Here is a 13,200-nt window from a genome sequence, read left to right as displayed (position 1 = left end):
CTGTGTATCATTCTGGTTCCAAAGATACTCATATTTTATGGAAATCGGCCATTTTTGGCTGTTTTCTAGGAACCGGAAGTTGCCATCTTACAATTCATAACGGTGTCGGGGGTCAATTCTCGTTCCAGAGATACTCATATTGGATGGTATTTGGTCACTTTAGGCTGTTTCGTCGCCATCTTACAATTCAAAATGTTGTCTGAGGTCGATTTGTGGCTTCAGTGCGTCATAACAACCCCGGAAATACCCATATTGGGTGGTATTTGGTCATTTGTTGCTGTTTTCAGACACCGGAAGTCGCCATCTTGGATTTCAAAATGGCATTAGGAGACAATTTTTGGGCTCTGAGCGTCAATCTGGTTGAAGAAACACTCATATTGGGTGGTATTTGGTCATTTTCGGATGTTTTCCAAACACCAGAAGTCGCCTTCTTACAATTCAAAATCTTGCCTGAGGTTGATAGGTCGATTTGTGGCTTCAGTGCATCATAACAATTCCGGAAATACGCATATTGAGGGGTATTTGGTCATTTGCCGCTGTTTTTCGGAAACCGGAAATCGCCATCTTGGATTTTAAAATGGCATTTGGGAACAATTTACGGCGTCCGTGCGTCAATCTGGTTAAAGAAACGCTCATAATGAGTGGTATTTGATCATTTTCGGCTGTTTTACAGACACCGGAAGATGCCATCTTACAATTCAATATGTTGACTGAGGTCGATTTGTGGCTTCAGTGCATCATAAAAATTCCGAAAATACCCATATTGGGTGGTATGTTTTTCAGAAACCGGAAGTCGCCCCTTTGGATTTCAAAGTGGTATGTATTTGGAGACATGCCAGAAGAAGGAAGGATGTCGAACCATTATGGACATATTTGTTACACCTGAAAACATTCACCTGCCAAATTTTGTTGTATTTGCTTGATTTGTTCTCGAGTGCGAAATTTGTGTTTCATTTGTATGGGACCCCTCCCTTATAGAAGAGGGAGAGATATCAAACCATTATGGATATATTTGTTACCCCTAAAAACATTCACCTGCTAATTTTGGTTCCATTTAGTTGGTTAGTTCTCGAGATGTGCAGAAATTTTTGTTCCATTTGTTTGGAACCCCTCCCTCACATAAGAGGGAGGGGTGTCGAACCATTCTGGACAAATTTGTTACCTCTGAAAACATTTACATGCCAAATTTGATTCTATTTGGTTGATTGGTTCTCGAGCTGTGCGAAATTTGTGTTTCATTTGTATGGGACCCCTCCCTTTTAAAAGAGGGAGGGGTGTCAAACCATTATAGATATATTTGTTACCCCTAGAAATATCCAGTTCGTCCAGTTCCAGTTAGTTCTTGAGATATGCAGAAATTTGTGTTTCATTCGTATGGAACCCCTCCCTTCCAGAGGGAAGGGTGTCGAACCAATATGGACATATTTGTCAGTCCTTCAAATATCCACATGCCAAATTTGGTTCCATTTGCTTGGTTAATTTTCGAGATGTGCATGAATTCGTGTTTCATTTGTATGGGACCCCTCCCTTCCAGATGAGGGAGGGGTCTCAAACTATCTTAGTCACCTTTCTCGGCCCCTAAAACCCCTACATACAAAATTTCACGGTTAAGTGGTTGTCAAGCCTATATGAATCAGACAGACAGACAGACAGACAGACAGACAGACAGACAGACAGACAGACAGACAGAGCTGCATTTTTATATGTTCAGATTCATAAAGTAGTAGGCACTTCAAAGCAGGCCTTGAGGAGTTTATAACGCTAATGGAAAAGGCGTAAAGGGGGTTTTCAATAAAATATTACTTGTTCGTAAACATTTGTCCGAGTTCGTCTATGTCTGTTCGCAACGCATCCCGCAGCTAACCGGACCAGATTTCGAAAATTGGTGTTTTCGAGTCACTTGAATGCAGTTGTAGTTTCATCTGGACTGACAGGACCCGCTTTGGCGATGCTCTAACGAAGTGGAATCAAATCGACAGAAATGCGAACTTTCTTCTCGGTGGATTCACAACGGATGAAATCTTTGAATTTGTTCAGGCAAAAGCAAACGGCTCTGCTGCTCTTAAAGGCTCTCAAAGAAACCTTTGTGAAAAAATCCGTATCAAGTTTAACGTTACTGAGAAAACAGTTGGCACGATTACGGTAGAAGGAAGAAATATCCTCAAGAGCTCATTTTGTTGAATTTGATGATCTTTTCTGGCAATTCAAGCCTGCAGTAATGAAAATGGAAGAAGGTGCCTTGATAGTTTAACTATTCTCAACCTTACGCGACATCTCTGATCCCCGGGTGACGGTACTCGATAATCTAGAGGAGAAGGGCGGTCTAACATCGCTAGGATGACCTAAGTAATACGGCACTCGTCGGAGGTAGGGGGAAACAGCAGTTTACCGGCAAGCGCCATCGTTCTGGCAAGGTCGAGCATATACAGAAGAACTGTCGTTCGTAGAAACCAGAAGGAAATGCTGTAGCGTAAATGGCGGCCAGAAATAAATCTGAAATCGGGAAGATCCAGTTCTGCCTAGACACAGGATGCAGTGATCATTTCGGAAGGGTGCAAATCATCTGCGGTTTATACGGAATGAATTTCGAGACACTGGCCGGAAAGTATGATAGAGTAATTAAAACTATGTCTCACATGGAGTTGAATTTACCGTATCCGTATCTTCGGGAAAACTTGCTCTCGCAACTCTTACAACACAAGATGGTATAGGTGTACTATTCACTGCTCGCGATGCTCGCGCCTGGACTGAGTTAGAGGACAAATCACACTTCGTTGAAGAGTATTTACTCAGATCACTGGCATGTAATGAATCACGTTGTTTCGTATCGTTCAGAAGAGGATGCACATCGTTGTAATCTATACCATCAAGCGCAAGTCAAAGGTGAACTTATGTTTCGAGAACCATCTTTACCGGGCTTTCGTCCGACATCCTTACAACATGCCCATCCCACCGCAATCTACCAATCTTAACGGTGTGGACGATAGATGGTTTCCAAAGCAGCTCCTGTAGTTCGTGGTTCATTCGCCTTCTCCACACTCAGTTCTCCATCTGCAGTCTACCGAAGATGGTACGCGACACCTTCCGCTCGAAGACCGCTAGGGCGCGTTGATCCTCCACTAGCATTGTTCATGTCTCATGTCCGTAGAGGACTACCGATCTAATCAGCGTCTTGTAGATGGCTAACATGGTGCGGCGACGAATTCTACTCGATCGCAGCGTCCTCCGGAGACCAAGGTATGAATGATTTCCTGCCATAATGCCTCGTTGAATTTCTCTGCTGGTATCGTTGTCGGCAGTTACCAGTGAGCCCAGATACACGAACTCATCGACCACCTCGATTTCTCCACCACCCACTCGAACTGGAGGTGGGAGGTCGCTTTGACCAACCGCGTTAGTTTGTCCGGAAATCCTTAGTCGTGCATAATTTGCCATAGCTGGTCTCGATCGATTGTGTCGTACGCCGATTTAAAATCGATAAACAAATGATGTGTGGGCACGTTGCTTTCGCGGCATTTCTGCATAACCTGCCGAACCGCGAATATCTGATCCGTGGTAGTGCGGGCACTCATGAGTCCCGCCTGGTAGTGCCCCACGAACTGCTTCGCAAATGGTGATAGTCGACGGCAGAGTATTTGGAAGAGTACCTTGTAGGTGGCGTTCGGCAGAGTGATTGCTCGGTAATTGCAGCACTTCATCTTTTCGCCCTTTTTGTAGATGAGACACACAATACTCTCCATCCACTCCTCCGGTACTCGTTCTTCCTCCCAAACCTTGACAATGACCCAATGCACGGCTCTAGCCAGTGTTTCTCCACCGTATTTCAATAGCTCGCTGGGAAAATGGCCCACTCCAGCAGTTTTATTGTTTTTCAGCCGGCCAATCTCCTCCTCCACCTCCAGGATATCGGGTGCTGGAATCCTGATGTCTTGTGCTCCTGCATCAAGATCAGTAGCTATACCGTCCTCGCGCTCTACTGCGTCGCCGTTTCGATGCTCAACGAGCTGCTTCCACCTTTCGACCACCTCACACTCGTCTGTAAGGAGCAGTGCTGATAAAAGTCATTTTCCCCAGCAAAATTCTTCGAAAATTACAGCCAATCATTTTCAATTCTCACTTCCAATGATCGCAGCACTCTTTCAGATACACTAGATTTTCGTCCTAGTAACGTGCTGTTATACTCAGATGGAATAGATCGCGCGCATCGTTCACGGTTACGGAATAAAATTTGACGATAACTCCAACCAAATGATCTTCACTTCAAAGCGAAAAAGAAAAACAAACAGTCCACTCAACCAAAATAAACCTCACCGAAACACTTTTTCACTGACACTGACCGATGCCTTGACAATCTTCGTTAACTGATAAACTGATTTTGTTGTCTTGCTTCCATCGCATGAAATATAATGTGGTGTTTTGACAGTTCACTTCCATGCAAAAAGCGGGAAAGGAGAACTCTGAAAGGATTGTAAAAAAAATAACGTTTATGGATGCTTTTTTTCACTTTCACTCAAGAGTGTCAACAAATATCAACCCTGGTAAGGAGATTACCGTCCAAGCTCCTGCACATATCGGCTTGTGGCACGAAGCCTTTACGGGAGCTGTTCAGCTTCTCGTAGAACTTCCGAGTGTCGTTAGCTTGGTACAGCTCTTCCATCGCTACGCGATCTCGGTCCTCCGTGCCTGTCGGTATCGTTCCACGTTCGCTCTCGTACGGTGTTGCAGCATTCTCGCCCGTGCCGCGTTCTTCTACTCGATTAATCGTTTGCATTCACCGTCAAACCAGTCATTTCTATGACATAGTAGACCTAGTTTACCTAGTAGCGCTACAGCAGTGCTACCTATGGTGGATCGGAGCTGCGCCAAGCTGCTCTTCCGTGGGTAGCACTGCTTCCAGCTGCTGCGCGTATTCCTGTGCAACTTCGGCGTTCCGCAGTTGCTCGATATTTGGTCGCGGCGTTCGACTTCGGTGGGTTTTATATGTATACCGTCGATAGTTTTGAACGCATGCACACAGCTACTGATGGGTAGTGGACCGAATCTATATTCGTAATGCGGTAGGTGCGAACGTTGATGATGTCGGGGAAGAATCTGCCGTCGATTAGAACGTGGTCGGTTTGGTTCTCTGTCTGCTAGTCGGGTGATCTCCAGGTGAACTTCTGGATTCCTTTGCGGGGAAAGTACTACGGACTACCATACCACGGGAGGCCGAGAAGTTTATTCTCCGACGGCCGTTATCATTGAACACGGCATGTAGGCTATTGGGTCCGATTACCGGTCCGTACATTGCCTTCCGCCATACCTTAGCATTCATGTCCCCAATGACGACTTTCACGTCCCGTCGCGGGCAGCTATTGTATCCTCAACTTCCACATCCTTGCGTCGATAGTCTGCCTTCCCATCACGCGTTGGCGCATCTTGCCCAGTACTATGAAGCCGGTTCCCAGCTCGCTGGTGGTGCCACAACTCTGGTAGAAAGTAGCCGCCCGGTGCCCGCTTTTCCATATCTTCTGTCCTGTCCAACAAAGTTCCTACAGCGCTACGACTTCGAAATTGCGTGGATGTAGCTTGTCATAGATTATCCTATCACATCCTGGAAAGTAGAGCGATTTGCAGTTTTATGTCCCAAGATTCCAATCGTAGTCCTTATTTCGTTGCCTAAGTCCATCTCTCACGTTGTTTGTAACATGTTATTTTCCGGGGCGGCTCGTTGGACCTTCCCCAACCCCCTGTCTCGCCGGGGGACCATCGTGTCAGCACTGTTTAGAGTCCCACACTGCCACCAGGACGTTGATCAGCCGCTCCTAACATTAGGATCAGACGCTGTTTTGAGCCGCACCATCTTGGTGAACAGACGCTCGGGTTGGCGAAGCATTCACTCTACCGCCGGAATATGATTTACGCGCCAATGATCGCGTCGCACCTTCTCACTTAGCAATTGACGGATGACAACATTGCCCAGGCAACACCAACCAGTTGTGTCCATGTTTCAACCGGCAGTCTAGTGTAATCATATGACTCGTGGAGGTTTGAGATAGGAACTTGTGAGGGACGAAGCTATGTTTGACGCTACTTCCAGTGACACACCATTTGAAGCCCAGGTTAAGATCTAATTCTGCCTGATTCAAAAGGTGCGAAGATGTTGTGGTCGGGAGCAGTTCCGACGGCTTCAGCTGGAAACGTTACCTCTGCAGAGAAGCGGATGAACGCAAAACCAGACCTTAATAGGATACCGATTTTTGGATGCTATGACATGGATCCCGAACCAATAAAAAAAGAATTTAGACCCCAAGAACTGAGGAAAGGTAGCAATTGGCTGTGCTCCGAATGGATACCAGCGTTGGGAAAACTGTTTCTCATTCGTTAACGTTTCCCTGAGTATTTTTCAGTTTAAGTCCAAGTCCGATTACAATTTTTATTAACTCGATAATTTTAGAAATAGCAGTCTAAAACAAGATAGTCAACTAAAACTGCAGAACATTCAGTTTTATTTTTTCAAATTTTTCGCCCACTCATTTGGCTCCCTTCGATCATTGTCAAGCAGCTTCGCCATTAATCCGCCCGTGTTATTAGGCAATATTTGGCAATTTTGAGATGTGTTCAAGACATTGGTAGTACCCATTTTGGATGTCGAATTCTGACCTCTGGGCATTATCCTGGTTAAAAAACATATTGAAGGTATTTGGCCATTCTACAGTCGAACTACAGTTTGGTTGGTTTCTGTGACTCGTGTACTATAACAAAGCACTGCCGGGAGCCATTTGAGAGTGTTAGAGAACGAGCCACACGTCCGTTGGAGAATATTTACTCGGATTACTGGCATGGAATTATTCACGTTATTTCGTATTGTTCACCATCAAGCGCAAGTCAAAGATGATCCGATGTTTCTAGAATTATGAAGCATTGTATTCAACTAAACTTTACACAAGATAGAAGAAAATAAGGCAATGTCCCTAATGAAATATTACATATAATATGCTAGCAGTGGTCTATGATGTTATAGGCCTAGCTCAAAATTTCTATCAAATCGACCTGATTTAAAAAAATACTTCCCTGTACGTACTTTCAGAAATAAAAGATGAAACTGATTACTTCGTTTATCCCAAAGAGATATTGATGCCAGGCTATGAAAACTCTATGGAAAATGTCGTTCCGGAAATCGCGAATCGCAATGTGCAACTATGTAAATCATCCAAACACGTAGCCACCGGTGAAAAAAGGCACTCCGAAAGCAGCATCCTTCAGCACCAGCGATGAGATCTCCGTCAACAATGTGCCGGGCTGGATGATGGGATGGGGTAGCCTCTTGAGTGCAACTCATTGCATTCCACCGTCCATGTCGTTCGTACATGACCACCCGCGAGTACTGTTGTTGGTCCGCCGATGATGCTGGGGCTGTCAACAGGACAAAAAAAAAGACGACCAAAAGAATGCACTGCTTATTCGCCATTTTCCCGCGACTAGTTCTGCAGCTCGAAGCGCCCAGCACGTGATTCAAAACCAACGGCAGAAGTAAAAGGGATAATGGATTCAAACGCACCGCCCGATGACAGTGAAGCAACTGCAGGCGTTGATGCAACAAAACGAGAAAGATTCCCCAGCCTGACAACCGATGCGGCATCATTTTTTTCTTCTCTCGTGACTAGTTTTCGTTCTCCACACTGCTCAGCAGCAGGTACTTTTAAAGTTATATATATAGTGGAGTGCTTCTACTACGACAGCTCACTGCCAGAGGCAGAGCAGGAATGCAACTACCCCAATTCAACAATAACAACAACAACAAATACTTCTGACACAGCCATTGGCTAGGTTGTACCATTTTTACATGACCGAGTGCACGAATTGCATCCAGGCGTTGTGAGTTTAACTTGCACGAACGGTTCTAAATAGTATGTTGTTGTGCAAGACAAGACATACCAGATTATTTTATCGCTCGCCAATCTTTATCGCAGTTATTCATCTTCAACTCTCACGCCGATATTCGCTTGGAGTGTCATTCCAAGTCCCAAGAAGCATGAGGAGATTGGCAATACGATTTTTCTCTACGGCTATTAGGCTGTAATAAAATAAAGTGTCTTGGGGACAAAGCATGTTGCGAGAGTCGAGGCCTTCAAAGTGGGTTTCGAGGAGGAAAAAATAGCCTAGTAAAGCTACCCGTTCCACAGATTTATACTCCTTTACCTGGTGGCACAACGATATTATTCATGCACCTTGACTGAAACACGCCAAACTTGGAGCTGCAGTTTTGTAGAGGTGCTACTCCTCGGAGGCGTGTGTAGACCAGGTGACCTACTGTGGGAAAATCTCAGCTCAGCCCTCAAAGGTAGGTGCGCGTTGTTACACACACGTCATTCAGCAGACAATGAAAGCATTAATTAATCGGCCCCGCGCGGCAGCACTTTTAAAGGCGTTCGCTAGGGCTTGCCCCTGTCGTGTGTCGGTGATGCGACATGCTGTTGGAGATGCCGATACACTAACTACACTATGTACTGCCAGGTAAAACCGGAAAGTTGTGAACTGACTAGACAAAGTGGGTTACCAGAACGGAGAAGCGATGGAGACGATGTTTTGATGCGTTGAGCAGGTTCTTCAGTCAAGATTTATTTTGGATTTTTGCTTCAACTCCACAAATTGTATAAGAATACTAATTATAAATCTGAGTTACACTATTGCAGTGTGTAAATACTAAGCTAATCACCTATAACCGTAAATAGTTTTTAGTTCATGTTTAGCAAAATGTTCACACTCTCACATTGGAAAACTGGTAATTATTTTCCTCTAGAGCGATGAATGTCTGACACTGTGCCAAGGTTTGCTACTGAATAAATCGTGTTTTTCCTATTTGTGAGCGTTTGTTTAGTTTTGGTGTCAGAAAAGCGTGATTTTAGTTGCTCTAGTGCATCGATTTGCATCGTTGTAAGTTGTCTCCAAACACTGGGGGTATTGGTAAGATATATTTGGTGACTGGGACTTGAGTAAGTGTTACAACATCTATTATTTAAAGTCGACTTTTATGCAACAGTCACCGTAGGAAAAATATTTGTAGGATTTTTTTTTTCATTTTCAAACAATTTGGGAATACAGTAGTAATCATACTACAAAAGTTGTACGTTTTTATTGTCGTTTTGAAACAATCATTTGAAATCCTCAAATTTATTTACAAACTTTTTACAAACTTATTTCACCTATCAATAATTTTTTTTCGCTTCATGGTCTGATTTCTTCGTTTCAAGTTTTCTCCATGGTATCTTTTTAGTTCCATTTTGGTCTCTTGGTTTCTAAAAGTCTAAAATATTTGGTTCTAAAATTCCTATTTTCGAACCACTCAGTCGCTACCAACTATGCATATACTAAGACATTTTTTGCAATTATTTAAATTTAATCTCACATGTTTTGGATATAATTTGACATACACATATTCTACATACTTTGACTGCACATTCTGTTGAAGTTTGAGTGAATAAAAGCAATACAGCTTGGTGGAAATTAATTTGCCGGAAACTAAATTCATGAAAATTAATTTTTAAGACATCCTTCGAGGTAGATAGGTTGATTGAAAATTTGTTCCCCAAAGCGGAAATTCGATGACCGGAGATGGGCTCAAAAGATAAAAATTTTGCGATGGAAGTTTACTTACTTTACTTTACTTACTTTTTTGGCTAACGGACCGTTCACCGGTCTAGGGCCGAACGAATTAGAGATGTCCAGCTTCTTCTGTTTTGGGCAGCCTCTACTCTTGGTTCTCTACTGAAGATAGTTTTGGCGGCTCTCTCGTCAGGCATCCTGGCTACATGTCCAGCCCACTGAAGCCTGCCCCGCTGTATTACCTTCACTATATCAGCATGTTTGTATACCTGGTACAACTCGTGATTCATGCGTCTGCGCCACACTCCATCTTCCAGTTTACCGCCAAGTATCGATCGCAGAACTTTACGCTCAAAAACTCCGAGCACTCGTCGATCAGCTTCCTTCAGCGTCCATGCTTCATGTCCGTAAAGGGCCACCGGGAGTATCAGCGTCCTATACAGCGCTAGTTTTGTGCGAGTTTGCAAACTACGGGACCTTAGCTGGTTACGCAGACCGTAGAAAGCCCTGTTCGCAGCTGCAACTCGTCGTTTCACTTCATGGCTCATATCGTTGTCACATGTCACAAGCGTACCAAGATAAACGAGTTCGTCAACCACTTCAAATCGTTCCCCATCTATCTCCACCTCAGCACCAACACCACGGGGACTCCCACGCTCTCTGCCAGCTACCATGTACTTCGTTTTGGCAGAGTTAATGACAAGTCCCAATCTCGCTGCTTCTCTCTTAAAAGGTACGAAGGCCTCCTCCACGGCCTTACGGTTGATACCGATGGTATCGATGTCGTCCGCAAAGCCAAGAAGCATGTGAGATTTCGTGATGATCGAACCGTTTCTTTCGAGGTTTGCTCTTCGTACTGCACCCTCAAGAGCGATGTCAAACAGTAGGTTGGAGAGCGCATCCCCCTGCTTCAGTCCATCCAACGCTACGAACGCGGCTGATGTCTCGCCAGCTATCCGCACGCACGATTTTAATCCCTCCAGTGTCATACGACTCAGCTTTATTAGTTTCGTAGGGAAACCGTGTTACAGCATGATCTGCCACAGCTCGTTCCTTTTCACTGAGTCGTATGCCGCCCTGAAGCCCACAAACAGATGGTGAGTCGGTAAATTGTACACCCGGAACTTATCGAGGATCTGTCGCAGGGTGAAGATTTGATCCGTCCTGGAACGCCCTTTTCGAATACCAGCCTGGTATTCGCCAACAAAGGATTCCGTTACGGGCTCAATCTGAAGAACAGGATACGGGAGGGCACTTTATATGCGGAGTTGAGCATCGTTATCCCTCGATAGTTGCCACAATCCAATCGATGGCCCTTCTTATAGATAGGGCATATGAGGCCTTCCAACTAGTCGTTCGGCATTTGTTCATCCACCCAGATCCTTAGTATTATCTGGTGGATCGCATAGTACAGCCGCTCACTTCCCGCTTTTAGAAGTTCGGGCGGGATGCCGTCCTTCCCAGCGGCCTTGCCGTTTTTCAGCTCACTAATCGCCTTTTTCACCTCCTCCTGTGTTGGTGGCTCCACAGCTTGTTCGTCACTAATAATCGTCATCCTGTTCCTGCTCTGCTCATCCGGCTCCTCACCGTTCAAAAGCGCCTGAAAATGCTCCTTCCACCTGGCTGCAACCGTCGGTTTATCAGTAAGCAGGTTGCCGTCCTTGTCATTACACATGACCGGCACCGGGAAATTCCTGCTTCTGACTCTGTTGACAGTTCTATAGAATCTCCGCACGTCGTTTTGAGCATAGCTGTCTTATGCGCTGGCGAGTACCTGCTCCTCGTACTCGCGCTTCTTCCGACGGTGGGTTCTATTTTCAGCAGCTCTTGCCACCCTGTACCTCTCTCTGTTCTGACGCGTAGCCGCAGTGAGCATGCGGCTCCTGGCACGGTTCTTCTCATCTGTCGCTCTCTGGCACTCGGCATCGAACCAGCCGTTAGGCTGTCTTCCACGCGTCGTACTTACCACCTCTCTCGCAGTCGTTTCGATGGCGCCGTGAATAATGCTCCACAGCCCATTTATGTCTTCCACTCCTTCCTCCTGCTGTTCTGCGATCCGTTGATCCAGCTCTCTGGCGTATTCTGCTGCCACGCCGTAAGCTTTCAACCGCTGAATGTTGAAACGCGTCGTCCTCTCTGTGCGAGATTTCAGCACGTTCGACAACCGTGCGCGGATCTTACAAACGACGAGATAATGGTCAGAGTCAATGTTTGGTCCCCGAAAAGACCTAACATCAGTAACATCCGAAAAGTGCCGACCTTCAATCAGTACGTGATCGATCTGGGAGCAGGCTTCTCCATTTGGATGCCTCCAGGTGTGTTTCCGAATATTCAAACGTGGAAAATAGGAGCTACATATGGCCATTCCTCTGGCCGCGGCAAAGTTTATCAGCCTCAGGCCGTCTTCATTGGTTGACGAGTGGAGGCTATGTCTTCCAATGACCGGACGTAAGAGTTCCTCCCTCCCAACCTGTGCGTTTGCGTCTCCGATGACGACTTTTACGTCGTGCTTTGGGCACTCGTCATAGATTCGCTCAAGCTTGTCATACTTTGACTTCATCGGATTTGTCGTTTGTCGGTGCGTAGGTGTTGATTAAACTGTAGTTGAAGAATTTGCCCTTAATCCTCAACACGCGTATACGGTCATCTACGGGCCTCCACCGGATGACTCTTATTTTCTGATTTCCCAGCACTACGAAACCGATTGATCCGTTCCGTGTTTCTAAATTCGTTGTTCGTGGTTGATGAGAGGTTTCGGTATGCTACCTTACCAGGGTCGCGATACCTACACCCTACTGATGGGGCTGCCATCTTAGGTGTAGCTGGCGGGATACAGCATTCCATAATTCAGCCGCCCGCTCCGGGTCAGACGCTGTTGTACGCCGCCCCTATGGGGATACAGCCGCGTACGACCCCCTTCCCAGTCAGCATACGACCATAGTTTCCACCGGGGTTGGTTACCCGATCTCCGCTAAGGTTACTCGTATTCCGGTCGGCACCACGTGGAGGTTGGGATAGGAGTTGCTGGACAGAGGTGAATGGTCACATTAGGGTCTCAAGTTACACGTGTCCAGCCATTTGCCAACCTGCGATGGAAGTTACCCCAACAAAAAGGCACAGCGATGAAAATATAGTTTTTACCACAAAACTATACTCACACGTACACTCACATACATTTGAGAAGTACACTTTTGCACCCTAGCGTAAATTTTCCACTATCAGTGAGGCAATGGCTCTCGAGCTGCATATGAAAGAGAAAACGCATCCACGATGTTTTTTTTATAACCAACAGATGCAAACACCGGCGCTCGGTCCGAACAGAAGTTCACTTTCGTTCGAACGCATTTTATCTTGTCTTGAAAACAAATCAGCTGTCGTAATAAATTTCCGCAGCGCAGCGCAGCACAAAGTATCGAGAGGCAGCTTTGTTTGTTTGCACGCGTCGATTCGTAAATTCCACCGTTTTCACAATAATTTGCTATACTAATTCGTCCTCCTGCCGTTCGTTGCTTTAGCGTACGTAGAGAGAGAAGAAAAACAGCTAGCGAACCATCAAATGAAGCCCAAACGGCCAATACTCAGTCAGTAGTGCGGATAGCTTTGCGATCCGTGCAG

General features: G+C 45.6%; 1 protein-coding gene across 20 annotated transcripts in view; it reads left to right on the top strand.

Annotated features, from left to right (window-relative positions):
- The window catches only part of LOC129732054 (uncharacterized), a 126,733-nt gene that overhangs the window by 87,654 nt on the left and 25,879 nt on the right, over positions 1-13,200 (top strand). The gene's annotated exons all lie outside the window — the stretch shown is intronic.

This window comes from Wyeomyia smithii, chromosome 3 (assembly GCF_029784165.1).
Source record: "Wyeomyia smithii strain HCP4-BCI-WySm-NY-G18 chromosome 3, ASM2978416v1, whole genome shotgun sequence".
Lineage (NCBI taxonomy): Eukaryota > Metazoa > Arthropoda > Insecta > Diptera > Culicidae > Wyeomyia > Wyeomyia smithii.
This window is presented reverse-complemented; position numbering and strand designations above follow the sequence as displayed.